The sequence below is a fragment of the Octopus bimaculoides genome, chromosome 25, assembly GCF_001194135.2.
Source record: "Octopus bimaculoides isolate UCB-OBI-ISO-001 chromosome 25, ASM119413v2, whole genome shotgun sequence".
NCBI classification, from domain to species: domain Eukaryota; kingdom Metazoa; phylum Mollusca; class Cephalopoda; order Octopoda; family Octopodidae; genus Octopus; species Octopus bimaculoides.
The window spans coordinates 15,048,761-15,072,912 of record NC_069005.1 but is presented as its reverse complement, the minus strand read 5'-3'; the positions used below and the strand labels follow the sequence as shown (position 1 = coordinate 15,072,912).

General features: G+C 37.4%; 1 protein-coding gene across 2 annotated transcripts in view; it reads left to right on the top strand.

The window, feature by feature from the left end:
• LOC106871258 (serine-rich adhesin for platelets) overlaps window positions 1–24,152 on the top strand; it is a 179,279-nt gene that overhangs the window by 9,261 nt on the left and 145,866 nt on the right. The gene's annotated exons all lie outside the window — the stretch shown is intronic.

Genomic DNA, 24,152 nt, shown 5'->3' with positions numbered 1-24,152 from the left:
ATATATATGTATATACACATGTATATAGATTTAGATTCAAAATTGAATATAGTACTTATGTTTAGGCACCAGAATATAGTATGGTATTATACAAAAACCATTCTAAAAGCAAGGTGATCAAAAAATCAAAATAAGCAACACGGATTTCAAAGATGACTGCAGTACGCATGTTACATGCTACTCCATTTATTTAAGTAATGCGAGCATTACATTAAATGCAATATGTAGAGCAATCTTCAGCTGCACAAAAATGTAGAAAATTACAGTAGAATAGACATATTATAATTGTGGCAACATTTAAAATCCAAGTGGGAAGAAGAATACATAAAAATCCTGCTAGCCTTGGCTATGTCAAGATAGATTTTTATGTATTCTTCTTCCCGCTTGGATTTTAAATGTTGCCACAATTATAATATGTCTATTCTACTGTAATTTTTCTACATTTTTGTGCAGCTGAAGATTGCTCTACATATTGCATTTAATGTAATGCTCGCATTACTTAAATAAATGGAGTAGCATGAAACGTGCATACTGCAATCCTCTTTAAAATACACATGTATATATGTATATACACATGTATGTAAATACACATGTACATTCACACACACACATATATATATATATATATATATATGTGTGTGTGTATATATATATATATATATATATACATATACCATATATATGTATATACACATATATGTATGTACACATATATCTACAGGGTGCGTAAGGTATTTGAGGACATACCTTTTTTGGGGTCATTGATGTACTTTTTGCTAACTCTGTATAATGTTTTTTTCAGAAAATAATAATAGCAGACCCTCAGCTTACTCAAGAAATGAAGAGGCATGCTGTTATTGTGGTTATAAAGGCTGAGCATAGTGATTTATAGATATCTCGATTTGTAAAGGTTGCCAGATCTTTCATCTACAAAGTTTGTAAGGAGCTAGAGACTGAAGATGGAAACATATTGCCAGTATCAAAGCAGAAAAAGCATTCTAAACACTCTGAAATTATCAGAACACCTGAATTTATCCAGCAAGTTCAACAAACCATTGATTACAATTCCAGAAAGTCAATGAGGTCAACTGCAAAAGATTTCCCTGTGTCAGAAGGAACAGTCAGAAATGTTGTCCACAAAGACATCAGATGTAAGTCTTATAAGATGAGGAAAGATCAATTTGTCAGAAAAAGCAAATGAAAACCATTATATCAGATCTAAAAGGCTCTTAAACAAACTGAAAATTCCAGCTGAAGAAGATTTGATTTGGTTTTTCTTGAATGAGCAAAACTTCGACCAAGATCAAAAAATTAACAGAAGAAATGACAGATGCTTATGTGCAGACCCTTCTGAAGTTCCAAGTGTTATGCATACAAAATTTCCTGCAACTGTCATGGTTTTAGGGGTTGTCAGCAATGAAGGACATGTGATGCCTCCTTACTTCTTTTCAAAAGGCCTTAGAGTTAACTCTGCCACCTACATTGAGGCCATGGAAATAATTGTTCAGCCCTGGATAGACAGTGTATGCAATGGAAGGCCATATGTGTTTCAGTAAGACTCTGCACTATCACACATGGCTCTAGTAACACAGGAATGGATGGCTGAAAATTTTCATAATCACATAACCCCTAACATTTGGCCTCCTAATTCCCCAGATCTCAATCCGTTGGACTATTACATGTGGAACATTGTTGAGAGAGAGGTCAATGAACACGCCCATAACACCAAAGATGTTATGAAAGCTGCCATAGTTAGAGTAATGTCCCAAATGAACCAGGACCACTTGATTCGAGCATGTAGATGATTTAGATCTCATATAGAAGCAGTTGTTGAAGCTGAAGGTGGCTTTATTGAATAACATTATAGAAAAGAAGGTTTATTTTTATCCTCATAGCATTTTTCGATAAATAAAGGTATCTGTTATTATATATCTGTGTTTTTATAAACATAAATCTGTTCTCAAATATCTTATGCACCCTATATGTACACATATATGTATGTACTCATATGTATGTATATACACATATATATATGTATATATACACATGTATATACACATATGTATATACACTACGATACTAATAACTTTGTGTACAACTCAATATACATATGCTTCAGAATGAAGAATTAGTGGAGTATAGAGTGGTAATAAGAAAAAGAGATGACAAAGGAATAAATGATCATCTTATGAATTTCATTAGCTTACAGCTGTTTCTGCTATAAGATGCACTGGACTCATAGTTGAGTGTCTGAGTAACAGCCTAGAGCTTCAGTGGAGCCTCAAATATAAAGCTCTTAACCCTGACACATTATTTTTCTCTCTCCATTTTGTTTTTTTTTACTCTCATTTTTTTTCTGTTGAAGAGTATTGGCTTGAAACATCAAAGACTTTTCCATTCTTCTTGAGCATCAAACTAATACACATGCTTGTTGGTTGTTCCCTCACCTGTCTTTTATTTTCAACCATATATATACACATCAACCATATATATACAGTCAAGCAAGGTGGAGTGCCTGCTCCTGTACTGCTTAATATCTTCCTAATTTGAAGGCTGTAAGCTTGCACTTTGCTCAAATCTGAACTGATTGTTGAATTACGGTATGTTGGCGACTGTGTTCTGATGGCTCATGCTTGAGAAACCCAACAAGCCATCATCTCAGCATTGTTCCAACTTATAAAACAATGCATTTGACAATAAAAATATAACTCTTCTTCCCACTTTCCTCTGTACAACACCAACAGCACTTCTGGTTCAGATACTCGGGTAACATAATTGCCAGTGACTTGCACGTTAGATCAGAAGATTGTAAACTACTTAGAACATACCTCTGTAGACTTTGGAGGGCTTAGAAAGAGAAAGAGCTGGAATTTGCTGATACTGGTAATGAGAGGAGATGGGTCAAATAAGTCTGAATGGAGGTGACAGGAGATCAACATACTACAAGGCATAGAGGTCACTGGAGTAGTATTAGAAAATGCCAAGAGTGTACTGGAAAGAGACTTGTGACCTGCAAGACAGTGGTTTTCAACTATTTTTTGCCTATGGACCCTTTTGATTCTATTTTATTCACCTGGACCCCCCCACCCAAAAAAAAAAAACCTTTGATGTTTAAAAGAAATCTTATTTTTATCATTAAATGTTATTAGGAATTGTATTAAATATTGTTAAAGTATTTTGAATGTTGTAGAAGTATTTCCAGTTTATTGCATATAAATTTTAAAAACAAAGTCTTATATGAACCCCCAAGGGCCATGTAGATAAGCACCAGCCTTTAAAAGTCTCTTAATTTCTATGAGACGTTTACATCACAATGCCTTGTTCCATGTTTAGTGGAAGATAAGGTAATTAACAGTGAGGTCTTGACAGAACAAGATCTAAAACCATATATACAGTGTTTAGTGGATATGCTGGTTTGGTTATGAAGGCTGCAAGAGTAGAGTTCCATATTTTTAAACTATCTTACTTTATGACCAGCCTGACTGTAGATCACTTCAAACAGGCAGTACAGTCCCTCTGTGAGATAAGAGGTTGTGTGTAAAAGGGACTTCTGTAAAGCACACACATTAAAATAAGTCATAAGAGGACATAGTATGGAACTGTTTAGCTTGGAGACATGGTGGACAAAGGCTGAGGGCAATTGAAATGGGTTTTGGGCAGTAAGAATAGAAAGGCAGAAGGCATAAACTGCACACAACTCAATGTTTATAAGGTGACTGCAATAAGAAATGCCACACAGTTATCACAAATGATGTGCTTGCCTAATGAGGGCATAGGAACAGAGAATTATGACAACATCAGCTACACCAGTCCTCGTGGTACATACAAGGGAGTGGTGAAAAGGTCTTGATTTTAAGGGTATCGCAAAAGGCATGGTTGGAGGCCCAACCTTCTGAGTTCTTTTACAGAGCTCAGAAAAAGTGTAGGACTGCTGCAATAAATGTGTGAATCTGAGAGGGAAATATGTTGAATAAAACTATGATTAACTGATCCTCCTGTTTTTCCTTTTACCCAAAGCCAGGAACTTGTTAATACCCCCTCATATTTGATTCTGGTGTCATCTAACTACCTGCCCTTCTTAAAAAACATGCTTTCTCAATTCTGATAGGGTTTTAAGAGCCCACGCTGAGCTTTTTTTCTCTTTTTTGTGGTGGAGGTGGGGGATCTCATGACTAAGTTTTATCTCCCTCTGGACTGGAGACCAATCTACACAAAGTAATGCCCTCACCACTCTTTCCCCAAACCTACTGACAACAGCTAGATAGGCTGAGACAGTTTTTTGCCCCACAAAAAACAAAATGTCAGCAATGTATTTGAACTCATGACTTAAGGCAGAAGATACTAAAATAGGGTCTGAAAGAGATGTCCCTTATTCATAATGACTACCAAGTCTCACACTGATTCACATTCTAAAATTGATGTGTTGACATTTAATGTAGATAAATACTGTTTGTGTGTGTGTGTGTGTGTGTGTAATGCAACCTCAGAATTCTGTTGCAGGTTTTTCTTTTGTTTTTCTTTTTCTTAGAACTATTGGTAGCTTCATAAGTCTTCTTCTGTAGCAGAACCAGTTAAAGTGGCTGTCTTGTTGCAAGAAAGGAGATATCTGCAAATGCTAACAGAAATATTAAGATCTTAGAAAAACAGTTCTTTTGGTAATCTGCTGCTGATATTTTTACTTTGTTAAGCAACCAGCAACAGTTTCAAAGCAGTAAGGGAGCCTCTATGACAGAAGTTCCTAGCCTGGAGTCTGCAAACCCCTGGCATGTAGTGATGGTCATGGTGGAGTCCACAAAGTTAGTATTGTCTGAGAGCTGTGTTCAAAATTTTAAAAGTCCACGGCATAAAATGCCTAATTATTCAGTTACATCACTCAGTTGAGAGATGAAACTGGGGAAAATGAATTTGTTGTTAGTCAATAAATTTGGCTTACTGAGTAGAGGGAGAGAGAGAGAGAGAGAGAGAGAGAGAGAGACCTTTTGAGTCTAGGGTCTGTGAGAATCCTCCTCATTATTATGTTATTGAGTTTACTGAGGTCTGCCTCAGTAAACTTTCTATGGCCAAGTGCCCTTCCTGTCACCAATCCATACCCTATTTCCAAACAAAGTATTATTTCCCTATGGCCAGACATCTTTGTGCAGAATATTAAAATAAATGACATTCATTTACTGCAATCACACAATGTAGTCTTGGGTTCAATCCCATTGTGTAGCATCTTGAGCCTTCTACTATAACCTCAGTCCAACCAAAAGCTTTGGGAGAACACTTGGTAGATAGAAACTGAAAGAAGCCTCTGTGTGTGCATGTTTTTGCATGTACCTTTAGCTTTGTCATCACATGATAGTTGTAAATGAGCAACCTCATTTCCAGTCTTCCATGTAAAACATGCCTGGCTATGAGGAAATATTACCTTACTGAAAACAGGTGAAGGTTGGTGGTAGGAAGGGCATCTGGCTGTAGAAGTTTGTATTGATACATTGGAAATCTGGTACAAATGTCTGGCATTTAACTTTGTATCAGTGACTGAATTGAATAGTGATATAGAATGTCAAAGGTCATATCAACACAATCCAAAGTAAGGTCAAAATATTGTCTGGTATGAAAGAGATCTCAACTGTTTACTGTGTCATGGAGATTTAAGTTACAGAACAGTAAGTTCTTATTTCAGATGACACAGTTTACTGTCTCCAACTCCACCACCAACACGTTATATATTGTTGTTGGTTCTTTTTTTTTTTTACCTCAGGTCAACTGTAATTGATTGAGCAGACCCATGATCCACAGCATTTCAGCTAGGAAGGGGGCGAGTGGGCATAGCTGTTTGGATACATCAGCATGGTCAACTGGACGTTCATTCCATTTTGATGACAGTACATTCTGGACGCTGAATGCATGTGCACACATGCAGGAATACATAATCACAGATAGAAAACTAGAGAGACAGAGAGAGATTACATTTACATACAAACATAACTGGAGACCCATTTACAAAACAGAGAGAGGACATGAGAGTAACATTAAAATGTCTGATAGCAAATGATTCAATGTTGAATCAGTGACACCAAAACAACAGTGCCAGAACATTGCATACCCAGCTCAAGCACAAAGTTTGGTGTGTGTGTGTGTGTGTGTGTGTGTGTGTTTATGTCTGGGTGTTTGGAGGTGATTTTTTTTTTCTTTATGTTTTGGCAAAGCCTAGGATGATTGGAGTTCGCTTCAGCGACGAGCAGTGTGCTTTGCATTTCAAAGTAGTCTTTCACTTTTAGTACTTTAGTTTTGTAATATAGATGGCCTATGGGTATGGACTGTAAACTAAATTGTTGTAGAGTTTGTTGGGTTTTGTATCCTACTGTAACATGTGGAAAGATTGAGTGGTGGTGAACTGAGACAAAACTGACGTAATCCATGATGGATCTTAGAGTTGTTTGTATATCAGAGTTGTTTGTTTCTCTTGGCCAGATGCTTTAAGTAAGTTTACTCTTTTACTTGTTTCAGCCATTTGACTGTGGCCATGCTGGAGCACCACCTTTAGTCGAGCAAACTGACCCCAGGACTTATTTTTTGTAAGCCTAGTACTTATTCTATCAGTCTCTTTTGCTGAACCACTAAGTTACGGGAACGTAAACACACCAGCATCGGTTGTCAAGTGATGTTGAGGGACAAACATAGACACACATGCATATATATATATATATATATATATACACACACGACAGACTTTTTTCAGTTTCAGATTCACTCACAAGGCTTTGGTTGGCCAGAAGCAATAGCAGAAGACACTTGCACAAGGTGCCACGCAGTGGGACTAAACATGGAACCATGTGGTTGGTAAGCAAGCTACTTACCACACAGCCACTCCCGTGCGTTATTTTGCTTTTTTCCTTTACTATGTCATTAATGTGTGATATGTTTGTTGTGTCAGGTTGTTGTTGTTGGTGGTGGTGTCTGTTACTTTCAGTGGTTTTGCTTAAGATCAAAGTGCAGTCAATGTCTCTGCTCTTCTCAACTTTATATTCAAAACATTCTTAATGATAGCAACATTGATTTTAAACTGAACTGTAATTACTGGAGAAGATGTGACAGTTTGTTCTGCATTTGCCACTGGTTAACCTGTTATTGCAGGCAGCAGACGATGGATTTGGTAGGTGTTTACCTTGTTTCCGAGTCTTGTTTTTGTGCATTTGATGGATGTTTGGGAGTAATTGTGTGGAAGGGAGGATAAATGCAATGTCATCTGTGCATGAAGTTTTTTTTTCCTTTTATTAGTTGTTTCAGTCATTGGATTACCACCATGCTGGGGCACCACCATGAAGGGTTTCAGCCAAGCAGATCTACTCCAGTACCTATTTTTAAGTTTGGTACTTATTCTATCAGTCTCTATTACTGAAACACTAAGTTACAGGAACACAAACAAACCAACACAAATTATCAAGTGGTGAAGAGGGAGACAAGCATGGAGAGAGAGAGAGAGAGAGAGAGAGGGAGAGAGAGAGACACACACACACACACACACACACACACGCTTCTGCACAGTTTTTGTCTACCAAATTCCTCATATGGCATTGGTTGACAAGAGGCTATAGTAGACGACTTTTGCCCAAGGTGCCATGTCAGGGGGTTGAACCAGAAATACGTGGTTGCAAAATAAACTTCTTAACCACATAGCAGTGTGTGGTTAAGGACATTGTGCATGTTTCTAGGACATGCTTGAAGTTTGTGTAGATATGGGTTTAAAAGCATGAGGGACACTCATGCTTTTTAACCTGTCCTCCATGAGAGGTACCCATGCTTTTTAACCTGTCCTCCATGAGGGACACTCATGCATTTTAACCTGTCCTCCATGAGAGATACTCATGCTTTTTAACCTGTCCTCCATGAGAGATACCCATGCTTTTTAACCTGTCCTCCATGAGGGACACTCATGCTTTTTAACCTGTCCTCCATGAGAGATCATCATCATCATCATCATCGTTCAACGTCCGCTTTCCATGCTAGCATGGGTTGGACGATTTGACTGAGGACTGGTGAAACCAGATGGCAACACCAGGCTCCAGTCTGATTTGGAAGAGTTTCTACAGCTGGATGCCCTTCCTAACGCCAACCACTCAGAGAGTGTAGTGGGTGCTTTTACGTGTCACCCGCACGAAAACGGCCACGCTCGAAATGGTGTCTTTTATGTGCCACCCGCACAAGCCAGTCCAGGGGCACTGGCAACGATCTCGCTCGAAAATCCTACAGGAGCCAGTCAGGCGGTACTGGCAACGGCCACGCTCAAAATGGTGCATCTCATGTGCCACCCGCACAAGAACCAGTCCAGGGGCACTGGCAACGATCTTACTTGGCTTGCCGGGTCTTCTCACGCACAGCACATTTCCAAAGGTCTCGGTCAGTAGTCATCGCATCGGTGAGGCCCAATGTACGAAGGTCTTGCCTCACCACCTCAGCCCCTCATGCATTTTTTGCCATATACTTGTAATAATTAGTTTTTGAGGAAGAGTTGTCGTAGTTGACTTGGTGAGGTATGTGTTTCTGTCTGTTGGTTTGGATTGTCTAGTGGTGGTGGGGCTTTCAGTTTTCATCTACCAAATCCACTAACAAGGCCCCAGTTTGGACAAAGTGCAACACAGTGGGACAGAACCTGAAACCATGTGGTTGGGAAGCAAACTTCTTAGTCACACCGCCACACCTGTGCCTCGTGTGACTGGTTTTATTATGATTGGCTTGCAGGCTTCCTGGATGTTTAACGAGATAATAGATTAGCAGAGTTAGTGTTGCTCCATCTCAAGAGGAATTAGTTATGACTCATAACATGCGTTACAATGCTGCTACTGCTTACAGCAGTATACTAACATAACTCTGTTATATCTACTTAAGTGATTGGAAGTTCAGCATCTTGTCTGTCTATGGACACAACAATGTTCCTGTGATAGGATATGAACTATTGGGATAGCTATCACACACATTCAAACAATGTGTGTGTGTGTGTTATATGTATATATCTTGTGAGTGAATTTGGTAGAGGAAAGCTGTAGGGCGTTTATCATACATGTGTGTGAATGGCGATATGCTTCAGCTTTCTTTGAGCAAAAAAGTGAATATTTACATTCTGGTCTCAAGAAATTTGCTGATGACCTGTGAAATATTAAAAACCCTTTCCTTGAAAATGAAGTAAGGTTTGTGCCGCAGGAAAAGCATCCAGGCCATACATCCCTGTCCAATCCATGCTTGCATGGGAAATGAACATTTAATAATTGAATGTACGCACGCACGCACGCACGCACGCACCTACCTTTTATTTTTTTTACTGGTTTGTCACATGATAAAATTGATCATTTACTTGTTTCAGTCATTAGACTGCAGCCATGCTGGGGCACCACCTTGAAGAATTTTTAGTTGAATGAATTGAGCCCAGTACATTTTTTAAAGCCTGGTACTTATTCTATTGGTCTTTTGCTGAACCACTAAGTTATGGGGACATAAACACACCAACACTGGTTATCAAGCAGTTGTGAGGGACAAACTGACGTGCGCACGCATACACACACACAAACACACACATGATGGACTCTCCTGTTGAAGATGACATATGAGCGGATCATCATTCCCTGAACAGGTGCATGAGTGAACCACACGCCAGGTGTCGAAGTGATCGCAGAACAACGTGAGATGAAATGTTTTGCTCAAGAACACAACACACTACCCTGTCTAGGAATTGAAACCACAATCTCACAATTATGAGTGCAACACCCTAACCACTAGGCCATGTGTTCTCACATTATATATATATATATATGTGTATATATATATGTGTGTGTGTGTACACACACACACACACACACAGAGGCTTCTTCAGTTTCCTATTTCTTTATTGCCCCCAGGGGGCTAAACATAGAAGGGACAAACAAGGACAGACAAACGAATTAAGTCGATTTCATCGACTACAGTGCGTAACTGGTACTTAATTTATTGACCCCGAAAGGATGAAAGGCGAAGTCGACCTCGGCGTAATTTGAACTCAGAATGTGACGGCAGATGAAATACTGTTAAGTATTTCACCCTGCGCTCTAACGTTTCTGCCAGCTCGCCGCCTTAAAGGCTTCTACAGTTTCTGTCTACCAAATCCACTCACAAGGCTTTGGTCAGACTGAGGCTATAGTAGAAGACACTAGTCCAAGTTATGTATAAGATGTCTCTGTGTATAAAACACACACACACATACACACGTACAGTGCATCAGGTGACTGTGAATAAAAACCTTGAAGATGAAACATATCCTCTGTAAAAAGATGATGTAACAGAAACAATGGGGAGAGGAGGGGAAGCCATAATAAATTGATCTCAAGCAGGAAGCGTTTAGGGGAAAAAATATTCAATACAAATATACTAAGTCACTGATAAGATTAAATATTCAGGATATCACATTTTATTAATAGTAAATATATACATGTTTGTGTGTATGTAATGTGTACGTTTGTGTTTGTATATTTTTTCTTTATCAGTTTCTGCTCGAGAGCTGTGGCTATGCTAGGGCATTGCTATTGAAAATTGAAACTTATATATATATATATATATATATATGTATGTATGTATTTGATATTTTAGACTAATGGGTATATATGTTGATTAGTGTGTTTAAATGTTGAGTAGAGCACTGGCGTCATCTGCAGTCAGGACATATTTCTGTTGGATCTACTTCAGGAACTCTGCACTGAGATAATGATAACTGATTAAGTAATCAGAAAATGGATTTGGTATTAATCTTTATTTTGTTGTACAAAATAAAGATTAGATATAGATCTCTTTTTTTTTTTAATACTTATTTTAGTCTTAAGACTGCAGCCATGCTGGGGCACTGCCTTCAGCAATTTGTTAGTCGAATGAATTGACTCTTGTACTTATTTTTTGTTAAGTCACATACTTATTCTATCAGTATCTTTTGGTTGTCAAGCAGTGGTAGGAACAGACGCATTACCATGCACACACACACACACACACACACACACATATATACAATGGGCTTCTTTCAGTTTCCATCTACCAAATCCACTCAAGGTTTTAGTTGGTTATAGTCAAAGACACTTGTCCAAGATGCCCCACAGGGTGACTGAACTTGGAACAATGTGGTTGGGAAGCAAGCCAATTACCACACAGCTACATGGTAGAAATACAACACAGCAAATTTTAACTACTACTCCATAGACTGGGGTAAATGATGGACAACGTTAATCAGTTTTCAAACTTTGTGTTCTGCTTGGATGTCCCCATCATTTGATCAATCATAGATGCACACACACATCAATTTCATTCAGATGTTGACCCTGCAGCTTACTCTGTTAAGTTCATCAAAGGTACAGGCTATCAGATATAACTTTAAATCAGAGATTGATTGCTTTACAGATCGTATTTATGAAAATCCATAAATATCCATAGAGTTTATATAATCATTTACAGGGAGAATGGAGTGAGCAAGTCGTTTTATTTCAAAATTTACAATTGTTTCATCAATATTTGATCTATAATGATACCTCAAGAATCTATAACTGCATGTATTATACAGGACATTCAGGGTAAATTTGACAGTTTTTATAAAAATAAAATAAAATATAATATCCCATTCCAAAATAAGAACATTTTTAAAAAAATCAAAAAATATCAACTTGACTATGGCTGGGAGATAAGTTTTTCCAAAGTAGTTTCCAAAGGGGTTGGTGAGGTCATAGAAATTTTCCAACAACCCCTCTTTCTAGAGGTCTGGCAAGGAGCCAAATCCTGTTACCTCACGTATGGCCTTCCAGGAGCAACTCTCTCCCATCAGAGATTGACCATAATCTCCAGCAGTTTCACATAGCTGTCTGAATTGAGCCTAAGGCCCTGTTTATCAGTTGTTGGATGAATTCTGGCATGCAAACACAGTCATAACACCTGCTGACCATGGCTTCATAGTTTCTGTCCATGTCACGTCTTACAGTCTTTACAGCATTCTCAAAGCAATAAACAACAGTGATGAAGTTGGCATTTTGATATCCAGTATGAATCATCATGAAATAGGGACCTCTTTTCCACTGTTGAAATAGGGATCTCTTTTCCACTGTATAGCAATTGTCTTCTATAGTCCTGGGCCACCTAAAGCGTTGTAAGTGGATTTGGTAGATGAGAGTTGAAAGAAGCTTGTGGTATTTATTTGTCTCTCTATTCATCTATCTGTCTATATATCTATGTGTGTGGGGGGGGGGGGAATGTCTCTATGTATGTTTGTGTCTCTATGTTTTAACATGTGCTTGATGTAAATGTGTCATTGCCATACAAGCAGAGTCATCAATTTCCAATATTCTGTGAAAATGCTGGTAAAGAGGAATTGCCATCCGGTTTCACCAGTCCTCAGTCAAATCGTCCAACCCATGCTAGCATGGAAAGCGGACGTTAAACGATGATGATGATTAGAAACAAGTGAGGGCTGGCAACTGGAAGGGCATTTGGCTGCGGAAAATGTGTCAATAAATTCCATCCAATTCCTGCAAGCATGTAAAAGTATCTATATAGATATATAGATAGATAGATATATCATCATCGTCATCAACATTTAACATCTGTTTGCCATGCTGGCATGTGTTGGATGGCTTGATAGGAACTAGATTGCATGGTCTGTTTTTGGCTTGGTTTCTACAGCTGGATACCCTTCCTAATGCCAACCACTTTACATAGTGTACTGGGTGCTTTTTATGTGACACTGTCTCCATTGCTTTTTATATGGCACCAGCACCCACATCAATGCTTTTTGTGTGGCACCTTGGTTTTAGGATAATAAACTTTTTTATAGCAAAACATATTCATGTGCTTCAAACCTATAAAGACTTATGGTTGAGGTGTGTTGGGTTATATCTAGAATTCTATGCAATGTGGCCCAAAGTAATGAAATGACTGCAATCTAAAATGCAGTTCTTATCAAAGTTCACATAACCATCTGGCCATCACATCAAACTAAGAATAAAACACATACTTTACTATATTATATTATGCCAATTCGTTCAGCCTTTATGAATTAAGGCATGTTTCCCATGTAGCTTGTAAGTTCTTTGTTTCTTTTTGGTATTAGACTCCTATGTAAGGTGGTGAGCTGGCAGAATTATCAGCACATCAGGAAAAATGCTTAATCGCATTTTGTTCGTCTTCATGCTCAGAGTTCAAATTCCGCTGAGGTTGACTTTGCTTTTCATCCCTTCGGGTTCAACAAAATAGTACCAGATGAGCACTGAAGTTAATGTAATCAACTTACCCCTCCTTCAGAATTGCTGGCTTTGTGCCAAAGTTTGAATCTTCTCTGTCAGTTCAATTCTTAGGGGTTTTCTCCTTGAATTTTCTCCTACTGCAGAAATAGATTTTGAAACTTGTAAACATGATCAAAAGGATTAAAACAGGATTATCTCTGTAAACCTATAAACTAGCCACTTGTAAAATAGTACATTTTTAAGTGTATATATTTTTGGTTGTAGTGAATTTTAAATATGTTCATGTTTTTTCTGGTGTTGATGTGAAGATATAAACTGTTTATTTCTGTTTATTACTCAGTTATTTGCAACTTGCATTGTACAGAGTTTCTAAAGCAATTTAACTACATAACTAATGTATCGAGTTGTATTTAAAATAATGTTGGCACAATATAAGAAATATTTTTATAAGCTTTACAACTCTTACATTATATATGTGCATGTGTATGTAAAATGTGAGTGTGACTGTTGGATATGTATATGAAATGCTGGTCACACTCTGTATATCCATTATGAAATTACAGAACCATAAGAGTTTATAGATATAAACATTATTACAGTTGTCTCATTTAATGTTATATGTTCAGTACAATTTAGCTCAAGGAAACACTGCTCGTCCATTCTTGTGATACTTTATGTAGAAGAAATAAGTAACACGGCTGTATACGTGTTTGTATGTGTGTGTATACACACTCTATCTTTTCTCATTGCATTTTGAGGTGTTTTTGCTTTCAGTATCATTTTGGGGTGTAAACTTAGTGATTATTTGAATAAACAAGATTTTGGCATATGAAAAACGTATAAGATTTTTCATTACCACTTTCTCCCACCACCACCATCATCCCTCCCATTTTTGAAAGCATCTCCCTCCTCTCTCTCTTTCTCTGTGTGCATATGTATGTATGTATATATAGGCAGTTGTCTCTTTTACGTCATTGTTTTTGTTATTTATCTTATTTACACATCGACAGCTACTTCTTATCAGAACATTGCGGATGTTGAAGTAGTTGTTGTTGTCTTGTTACAAACACAGGTATGAAATCGGGAGAATGTGAAAGAGCTTTCCTTCTCTTAAATAACCTCCAAGTCAGTGCTTCTAAAGATTTTATTTTTTGTTTTAGAAGTTTTCAGTAAACTCTAGTTCACAGTTTATCTTCTCATGGATAATGAAATTATGCAGGTCTGGTTGTGTCGTTAAGAAACTTGCTTCCCAATCTTGTCATCTTGGATTCAATCCCACTGCATGGCATCTTGGGCAAGTGTCTTCTATTATAGCTCAAGGTTGATCAATGCCTTGTAAGTGGATTTGGTAGACGGAAACTGAAAGAAGCCCGTTTTGTTTATGTGTGTGTGTATACATCATGTGATGGTTGTAAATGAACATCATCATCACACAAATAGGGTTTGTTTCCAGTCTTCCATGAGAAACAGGTGAGGGTTGGCAACTAGAAGGGCATCCAGCCATAGAAACTCTGCCTCACCAAATTCTGTCTGACCCACACGGTGGTGGCTGTGAGGATTGGAAATGGTAGGATGGGGGAAGCAGACTAATTTTTGTGTTTAATAAAGAGGGTTTGTGAAGGCACATGGCTTTTTAGTTAGAGCATTCAGCTTATGATCATAAAGTCACGAGTGTGATTTCTGGTGGTGCAGTGTGTCCTTGAGTAAGGCCATTTATTTCACATTGCTCCAGTCCACTCAGCTGGCAAAAATGAGTAGTACATGTATTTCAAGGGGCCAGCTGTGTCATGCTGAATCTCCCTGAGAACTACGTTAAGGGTACGTGTATCTGTGGAGTACTCAGCCACTTGCAATTTAATTTCATGAGCAGGCTGTTTCATTGACTGTGCCAGTTAAGAGGGTCATCTTTTGCTGCTTGAATCAGTAATTGGACTGCGGTTATGCTTGGGCAATTCCTTAAAGGATTTAGTTGAACAAAATCAACCCCAGGACTTATTTTTTTAAAGTCTGGTACTTATTCTATAGATCACTTTTTACTAGGGACATAAGCAAACAAATACCAGTTATCTGTGTTTGTCCAAACATCCTGAGATTGCTCCTCACTTCTTCATCCCATGTCTTCCTGGGACTCCCTCTTCCACACGTGTCATCCACTTTAAGCAATCAACACTTCTTTATACAGCTATCTTCATTCATATGCATGTATGCGCGTGTGTGTGTGTGTATATGTGTACACATATACATACAAAATGGGCTTCTTTCAGTTTCTGTCTACCTAATCCACTCACTCGACTTTGGACAGACATAGTACAAGACATCTGCTTAAAGTGTCACATTGTGGGACTGAACCCATGAGAACGTGAACAAGAATATATAATTATTAAAGGCGGTGAGCTAGCAGAAACGTTAGCACGCTGGGCGAAATGCTTAGTGGTATTTCGTCTGTCTTTATGTTCTGAGTTCAAATTCCGCCGAGGTTGACTTTGCCTTTCATCCTTTCGAGGTCAATAAATTAAGTACCAGTTACGCATTAGGGTCAATGTAATCGACTTAACCCCTTTGTCTGTCCTTGTTTGTCCCCTCTTCAACACCATGGAGAAGGAAGAAGAATGATATGAATTCAACCTGTATTTTGTTTTCTAATTAAAAAAGATGTTGGATTGCCAAAAGATTTCTATAAAATTCTTCTTGGGGTGATGGTGGCAGAAGGGAAGGAGAACTGCTGATTAATTTTCTTTTCCATTTTTTGTTTTTTGTAAATTTTTTTTTTTTTTGTAAAGTTAATTCTTTTTACTTGCAATAACTTTTTTTGAAGTTCTGGTTGAATAAATAAAATAAACAAAAATTCTCTCTACCTGTTAAAAATTATACAGGTTTGGTAATCATGTACCACAATGGCCTTTTGCTTCTTTGCTTACAATGACCTTGCTAAAATTGCTAGAGATAGAAAGTTGGGTGGGGGCACATGAGCCTGGGTAGAGAGAGGATGTCAGTGTCTGTCTGTAACTACATAGGTACTAGAAGCAATTAGTGAAAACATTGTACATGCTACCAGGCCGTTCTTGTGAGTGGCACCAATAGTTATATATTCTTATTTCTTTATTGCCCACAAGGGGCTAAACATAGAGGGGACAAACAAGGACAGACAAAGGGGTTAAGTCAATTACATTGACCCCAGTGCGTAACTGGTACTTAATTTATCGACCCCGAAAGGATGAAAGGCAAAGTCAACCTCAGCGGAATTTGAACTCAGAACATAAAGACAGACGAAATACCACTAAGCATTTCGCCCAGCGTGCTAACATTTCTGCTAGCTCACCGCCTTTAATAATTATATATTCTTGTTCACGTTCTCATATACTCTGGATTTCTTGGAATTCTTCTAAGCGATATTTGAATCTACTTGTCATGCTTGTCGTGAGGAATTACTCTGGATGCTAATTCTATTTGAATTTATTGGTATCTGGTTGTTTGATATTGTTAACCAAGTTTCCTTAACACTTGAGTGCTTTCTAGATATCTGCCTAGATTTATTAATCCCATTTACCTTTTGCTTTATATATATATATATATATATATATATATATATATGAAGACACAAGCATGGCTGTATAGTTAAGAACTTCACTTCTCAACACATGGTTTGGGTTCAGTCCTACTGTCTGACAACATGGGTGTCTTCTGCTATAGCCCTGGTTAACCAAAGTCTTGTGAGTGGATTTTGTTGACAAAATATATATATATGTGTGTGCAGGATTGTGTGTACCCTTGTCTAGGTATCACATGACAATTGTAGATGAGCATCATTGTCATACCAACAATTTTGTTTGTTTCCAGTCTTCCGTGAAAAACATATCTAGCCATGGAGAACTATCACTTTGGTTGGAAACTGGTGAAAGTTGGCAACAGGAAAATGACATCCAGCCATAAAAAATTCATTCAAAACAATGTGAATAAATAAGCATTACATTTGACAGAGTAAGCTGAATACTGGAAAGTTAAAACATAGCAGGGTCCATTCCTCTCCATGTTTGAACACTGCCAGATTCTTCCAGAGAGAAAATGATAAAGAGAAGTCTATACTGCAGTACTAGGCTGGTACTTTATTAAATGATCTTGAAGAGATGAAAGACAAAATTGACTTTGACAGAGTTTGAACTCAGAATGTATAAAGTCAGAATGGATACTGCCAACATTCTGCCCAATGAGTCTGTGAACTCACTGCCTGCTGATATAATTTATAATAATATGATGCATGTAAGGTGAAGAGAGGAGTAGCCTAAGCTTGAATGAATCTAATTTGCAAGTGAGTAAAGCAGGTTTAAGGTAAGAAGCAGTGCAGTATAGTAGGACTACAAGCATGACTTTTATTCTGCCTTAGATAAAGCAACAGAAAGAGAAGAATATCTTGTGAGTTTTACTAAATATTTAGTTTCTGAAAGACCTTGAACAGATTATCTATAGTGTATATTATTTCATATTAAATGAGATATGTTGCCAACTTCCATCAAGTAAAGAAAACTTCATTGAGCTTATTTTATAGCTATATCTCAAAATAGACCATAAATTTATCTCTTTATATATATATTTATTGTTTTATCTAACTAATTAGGATATTGCCCCCACAGTTTGTAGAGATGTAAAATAAATGATGTAAATATATTCAATGGTTAAAAAATCCCACTTAATAATATTAATTATAAAACAGCCCAAAATATTCAATAGCTTAGTTTGTAAAATTTAGTGTCCTGGCCAGAGAGAAAGAATTAAGTAAATAGTCTTTGGTGTGAGTTTTCCTTGAATCAGGAGCAGTTTGCGGGAAGTGGGGTTGGCACAGCATATAAGAGCTTGAAGATTACCATGGTATGGAATCGCGTGAAATCCAAGAACGTTTCCCCTGTTGACCTGTGTTCCCTCCTTTGTATTCTTCCCTTCCCTTTCTTGTATTCTTCCTTTTCTTTCTTGTTTTATTTCTTTCTATCCTGTGCTCTTCCTTCCCTGGTTTGTAGTTGAGTGACCATGTAAAGCAGTGATTCCCAACATGGAGTGTACTCCCCTCTGGTGAGGTCTGGGAAAATTGTTGTGGGACATTGGATCCTTGTTTTTTTTTGTTTTTTTTTGTGGGACATGGAATTGGGAAATTCTTTTTTTCACAGCAAACTTGCCTAGACGTTTTTTTCCAGCCACTGGTGGGGCATATATTTTCCAGGAAAGTTATAGTGGGGCCTGGGGGAAAATAGGTTGGGAATCACTGACATAAAGGTTCTTTTGTGGTCTCACAGGGACAGAAGTTGTGTTATTCTCTCAATGTAGAATAGTAGTTGTAAATTTTAAGTAGTAATAAACCATTAACTGCAACAATATTATGAATTCAAACTCTGTTGTGTAATCACCATCATCATCATCTTACATCTGTTTTCCCTAGTTTGGATGGATGGGACTGGGTCTTCTCCAGTACAATGTCCTCTTAATTGTTAATTGAAAAGAGGATATGAATGATACCCCACCACCTTGGCACAAGTCCAAACTGCATCCAATCTCGTCTTCCTCATTAGTTGTGATATAATTCTTTCTGCTACTTTCATAACTTGGTCCATCAATTTGACAACTCTATAATTGTTCCTTTCTAAATCGATTCCTTTCTCTTACAGCAGTCATTGAGGATAACGTTTCCCTGTACTACCTGTGGTTAGTGTTGGGCTCATAACCATGAGGTAGTGGGTTCGATTCTCAGACTGAGCTGTGTATTGTGTTCTTGAGCAAGACACTTTATTTCAAATTGCTCCAGTTCACTCAGCTATAGAAATGAGTTCTGACATCACTGGTGCCAAGCTGTATTGGCCGTTACCCTTTCTCTTGGAGAGGAAGGATAGCATGTATGGGCAACTGCTGGTTTTCCATAAACAAATTTGCCTGGACTTGTGACTCAGAGGGTAACTTCCTAGGTACTGTCCCATGGTCATTCATGACCGAAGAGGGTCTTTACCCTTTATCTAAGTAACTCTATTTCTCCAAGGTTTTTCAGCATCTTAATGACTGTCTTTGAGGATTCAGCTCTGCTCCTTTCTTTGCCTTCATACCATTTCTCGATGGCCCTTTTCAACCATATAGCTACCAACCTCAATAGCTGCTCCCTCTCTTTCCCTCTCTCCCCACTACATTCAGAGTAGTCTCCTCCTGTCTCATATAATCTCCTATTTCAACAAACTGCTCAAGCAAGACATGTTTACTCTTTGTGTATTAAACCTGCCCATTGACAAGTGTCAGAAATATACTCAGTGAAACAACATGAATTCATATGCAAATATCAAGCTGAGAAAGAGAAAAATAAGATGATTTTTTTAGGTTTTTTTTTCTTCTTTGGTTTCTGATTTTTGTTTTTGTACATCAAATGTAACAAAGATATGAACTTTTAAACATTAACTTTTCATGCTTGTTGAGCTTTATTTATATATATATATATATATATATATATATATATATTTAGATTAAGTGGTTTTTAAACATAAATCTCCTTCACACTATCAAACTATTCTGTCACAAAGTGGTATTTGTTAGTTTGTTGACTTACTTTCTCGGGTGAGACAAATAGTGTGAAATGGCAAGCTTCAATATAAAATATAACACAGAATGTGAAAAATAGTTTTAAATCTCTCATTCATATTTGTATGAATAATAACAATGTTTTCTATGTACATAGACTAGAGTATATTTCTGAGATTTTTTTAAAGCCATACCACCAAAGTTTTAAGATTTTAATGAATTTGATATGTATGATATAGTAACTGGGACTAGGCCACAGGTTCAATATCTTGCTTCATCTTATTCTATAGAGCAGGGGTCCCCAACCACCAGATCATGGTTCATTTGGTATGGCGCCACACAGGGAGTAAAGTTTTCAATCTTATTTGTATTTTACAGTTTTGGGGATGTTTTTGCATTTTATTAATGTATTATGTATGTTGCATTACATTTTTAAGGCAGCAGGGTTTGATTTGGGAGATTTTGGCTGCTATTTCTTGCAGGTTGAACAGCCCCTTGTACAAAGATTCCCTTGGTGGCTTGTTTTATGTTATACACCAATGTGTGCATGTATCTGAGATGTATTCTGTGGTCAAGGGAGCGCATCTTAAATGCACACATGTATGTCTAAATTTAGTATACAAGATATATACATTTTATACAAACATACCATAGGTACAGATGTAGCTGTGTGGTAAGAAGCTTGCTTCTCAACTACATGGTCCTGGGTTCAGTCCCACTGTATGACACCTTGGGTAAGTGTCTTCTTCTGTAGCTTTGGGCTGACCAAAGCCTCATGAATAGATTTGGTAGACAGAAACTGAAAGAAGCCCATTGTATGTGTGTGTGTGTATGTCATTGTGTCTGTTTGTCCTTCACCACTGCCCGACAACTGGTGCTTGTATGTTTATGGCCCCGTAATCCAGCAGTTCAGCAAAAAGAGACTGATAGAATAGGCACCAGGCTTAAAAAACAAAAATAATTACTGGGATCAATTTGTTTTGACTAAAAAAAAATTTTTCAAGGTGGTGCTGCAGCATGGCTGCAGTCTAATGAACGAAACAAAGATAAATACCAATCTAAAGTTTTGTATGCTTATACATGCTTAAAATCATGTGTTTAACACACACATGTGCACACACACACACACACGCACACACACATTTAAGTATGCATTATTCAGTACATTTTGGATATTTTGAATGATTTAGTAATACATCACATACAATATATGGTGTATTCTTAGATCAAAAGAATGTATTTTACTAGATACACACATATATGTACAGACAAAATTTTGTGTTATAATTTTCATGTGTATGTGTCATTGTTTAACTATCTCTTGAAAGTCACTATTAATTATACTTCAGTGATATCCATGTAATTTGGGTTGTTGTAGTAGTAGGTAGGTAAGACTGATTTTACTGCTGCTAAAACTTGTCTATCTCTTCTCCCCGCCTCCCTTTTTGTATATCTATTTCTCCTTTTTATCCTCTCTCTCTCTCTCTAATAGAACATTGTTTTTTAGTACTGGTGCCAATACTGAAAGCATCCAATACATTCAGTAAAATGGTTGCTGAACAAAAGGATAGATCGGAAATATCAAGATTGAGAAGACCTTTTAGTTTTGTTGAGGAAATGATAACATCTCTATCTAGTGCTTGTGCTTTGATAAATGCACCTGGTACACTCTATAAAGTAATTGGTGTTCAGAAGGACATCTAGCCATGGAAACCATGCTAGTGCTGGTGCAGTAATGTATCAGCATTTAATCCTCAGAAGAGGAGAGGTTGGTTAAAAAAAAAAAGCCAAACTTGCTGTCTTCAATTTGGTTTTCATGCCTATTCTCACCTTTTGTATATATTTTATTGATCTCTGACCAATGGAAGGCAGTGTCAACTCAGGCAGAATTCAGATTGCAGAGATATGACAACACTAAATATGGTTAGCACTCTTCTATTTCCTCCAATCAGTGCACTGACAGTCATGCATGATTATAAAAAAAATATCATTAAAATAATGTTTAATTAACCATTTTTATATAAGTGGCTGGGTGAAAACTTATAATAAGCACCCCTAATTTTAATCTTGATATTGGTGAAAAAGACAAATGTGTGTATTCTACATGGAATTTTAAGGTACTTGCTTTCTGTACTGATTCAATTGTACTTACTGTACCGATTCAACTGTGGTGATGAATCATTTATGTGGTCACTTAACCAGTTTGAAATAGTAGTAAAATTTCCATCAAATAATATCATCTTAAAAATTAGAAAGGAGACTGTGGATAATATAGGTCCTTATGCCCCTAAAAAGATGAGATGGTCACAAACTGGGATGTCTTTGATTATGGATCTTCTTGATTTTAACATCTAACAGCAGTGAGCTGGCAAAGTGCTTAGCAGTATTACATCAATCTTTACTTTCTGAGTTTAAATTCCACTGGGGTTGTTGACTTTACTTTTCATCCTTTCACAGTCAATTAAAATAAGTACCAGTTGAGCACTGGACTTGATGTAATCAACTAACACCCTCCTGCAAAGTTTCAGGCCTTGTACCTATGGTAGAAAGGAAGGAAATGAAAAAATAAAAAAAACATATATTCTCGATGAGTTAATAATAGCAACTGTATCAGAGAGTTCAAATTCTATCTGGGTTGACTCTTGTCATTCATTACCAGTGATATGCTGGAGGTCTCTCCTGCCAAAAAACTTGGCCATATGCCTATCAAGAAAATGCTAAATACTGCTTCTCATTTTCTCTATTCTCTATCTCTTGTCATATCAAGGAAACATGGTGGTAATGGTGATGGTGATGGGGCTATAATTATTGGCATTTCACCAGTTCTAATGGTATTGCTATCAATGGATGGAGCAGATGGCCTAATAACTGAAGAGATTAACATATCTGATTTGAGAACAAATAACTGTTGCTAGAGAACCACAAACAAATGTTGTGGTTCTCATACTTTGCTGTGTGGTTTTTTTTTTTCTCAATGTTGTTATTTTTTAAATTTCTTTATTTTCATTTCCTCTAACATTATAATCCCCACCAATCTGCCATTCCTCCTCAATATTGAGAATTTTTTCTGAAAATTTTCTTTCTCTGAAATAATATAAAAACGTGTGTGATTTTTGTTTGGTAAATAGTCTCTCCATATGCATCATGTGTTTTCTTCAACTTCAGTGTTTTCTGCTGCTAGAACTTTAGCTTGTTTCGACCATTGGCCATGCTACGGCACCACCATGAAGGGTTTAGTTCAGTGTTTCCCAACCTATTTTCCCCTAGGCCCCACTATAACTTTCCAGAAGAATGTATACCCCATCAGTGGTTGGAAAAAAACCACAATATTTTTAATATCTTTTCACAATTATTTAATACAAAAGAATCTACCAGTAAATCTTTTATTAAGTACTGATTACAAAAAAGTACATTATTGACTAAGAAAATGAAAATGACTTTAATGAGAATCTTGTGCCTGGCGACTACAGCAGATTTCCTTAATCCGAGGAGACAATTTTGTATGCTTCAGCTGTAAATCATGATGTTTTATAATTTCAAGTCTGCTTCTTTTGGCAAATCGTCAACAACACTAAGTCTATGCTCAACCAAGTAAGACTTGGGGAAATGAAACAAAAGTTCCTTTGCTGAAATCATTTAGTTTCTCTGTTTCACTGATGCGTGCATGCATCAGTCTGCAGTGTCCCACCTCATAGCTGGTATGGACATGCCCTCCATCTGCTAGATCATCGTACCAGAGCTTTACTCTCATTCAGCGCAACAGCTGCAGGCTGGAAGAGGCCTCATAGCAGGCCCTGCACCAGATGGCTGGGCATGATTGGGGAAGATCTCCAGAGGCTTGATGTCACCTTGGGGTTGCAGAGGGACTGGCTTGGGATGGCCAGCAATGGGAGAGCATTGGTGAACCTGTTCAGCTCTATGCATGATTGTGTCTCTGGGGCCACTAACCTGGGATGACCCCCTGCCCCATCAAGCAAGAGCATGAAGCAAACTGTTTCAATACCTGATGCAACCCCATTCAGTTTTCATTCTGTCTTCGATCTTTGCTGGGAAACCAGTAAATGCAAACTGTTTCTGGTAGCAATGTTTGTTTTGTTTCACACAGGTGAAATAAACTGGGTCAGAAATGTCTGGGGTTTTTTTTCTGTTTTGACTGATTTGTTTAAGAACAGGTTAGCCTTGATCCACCAGATCTATAATCAAAAACTGTTTCAGCTGTGATCAGACGTTTGTTTCTCTCTGTCTGTCTGTACATGTCTGTAAGTATATGCGTATGCACGTGTGTTTCTATGTATGTATGTGTATAGTGTATGGATATGCCTATATTTGTGTGTGTGTGTGTGTGTGTATATATATATATATATATATATATATATATATATA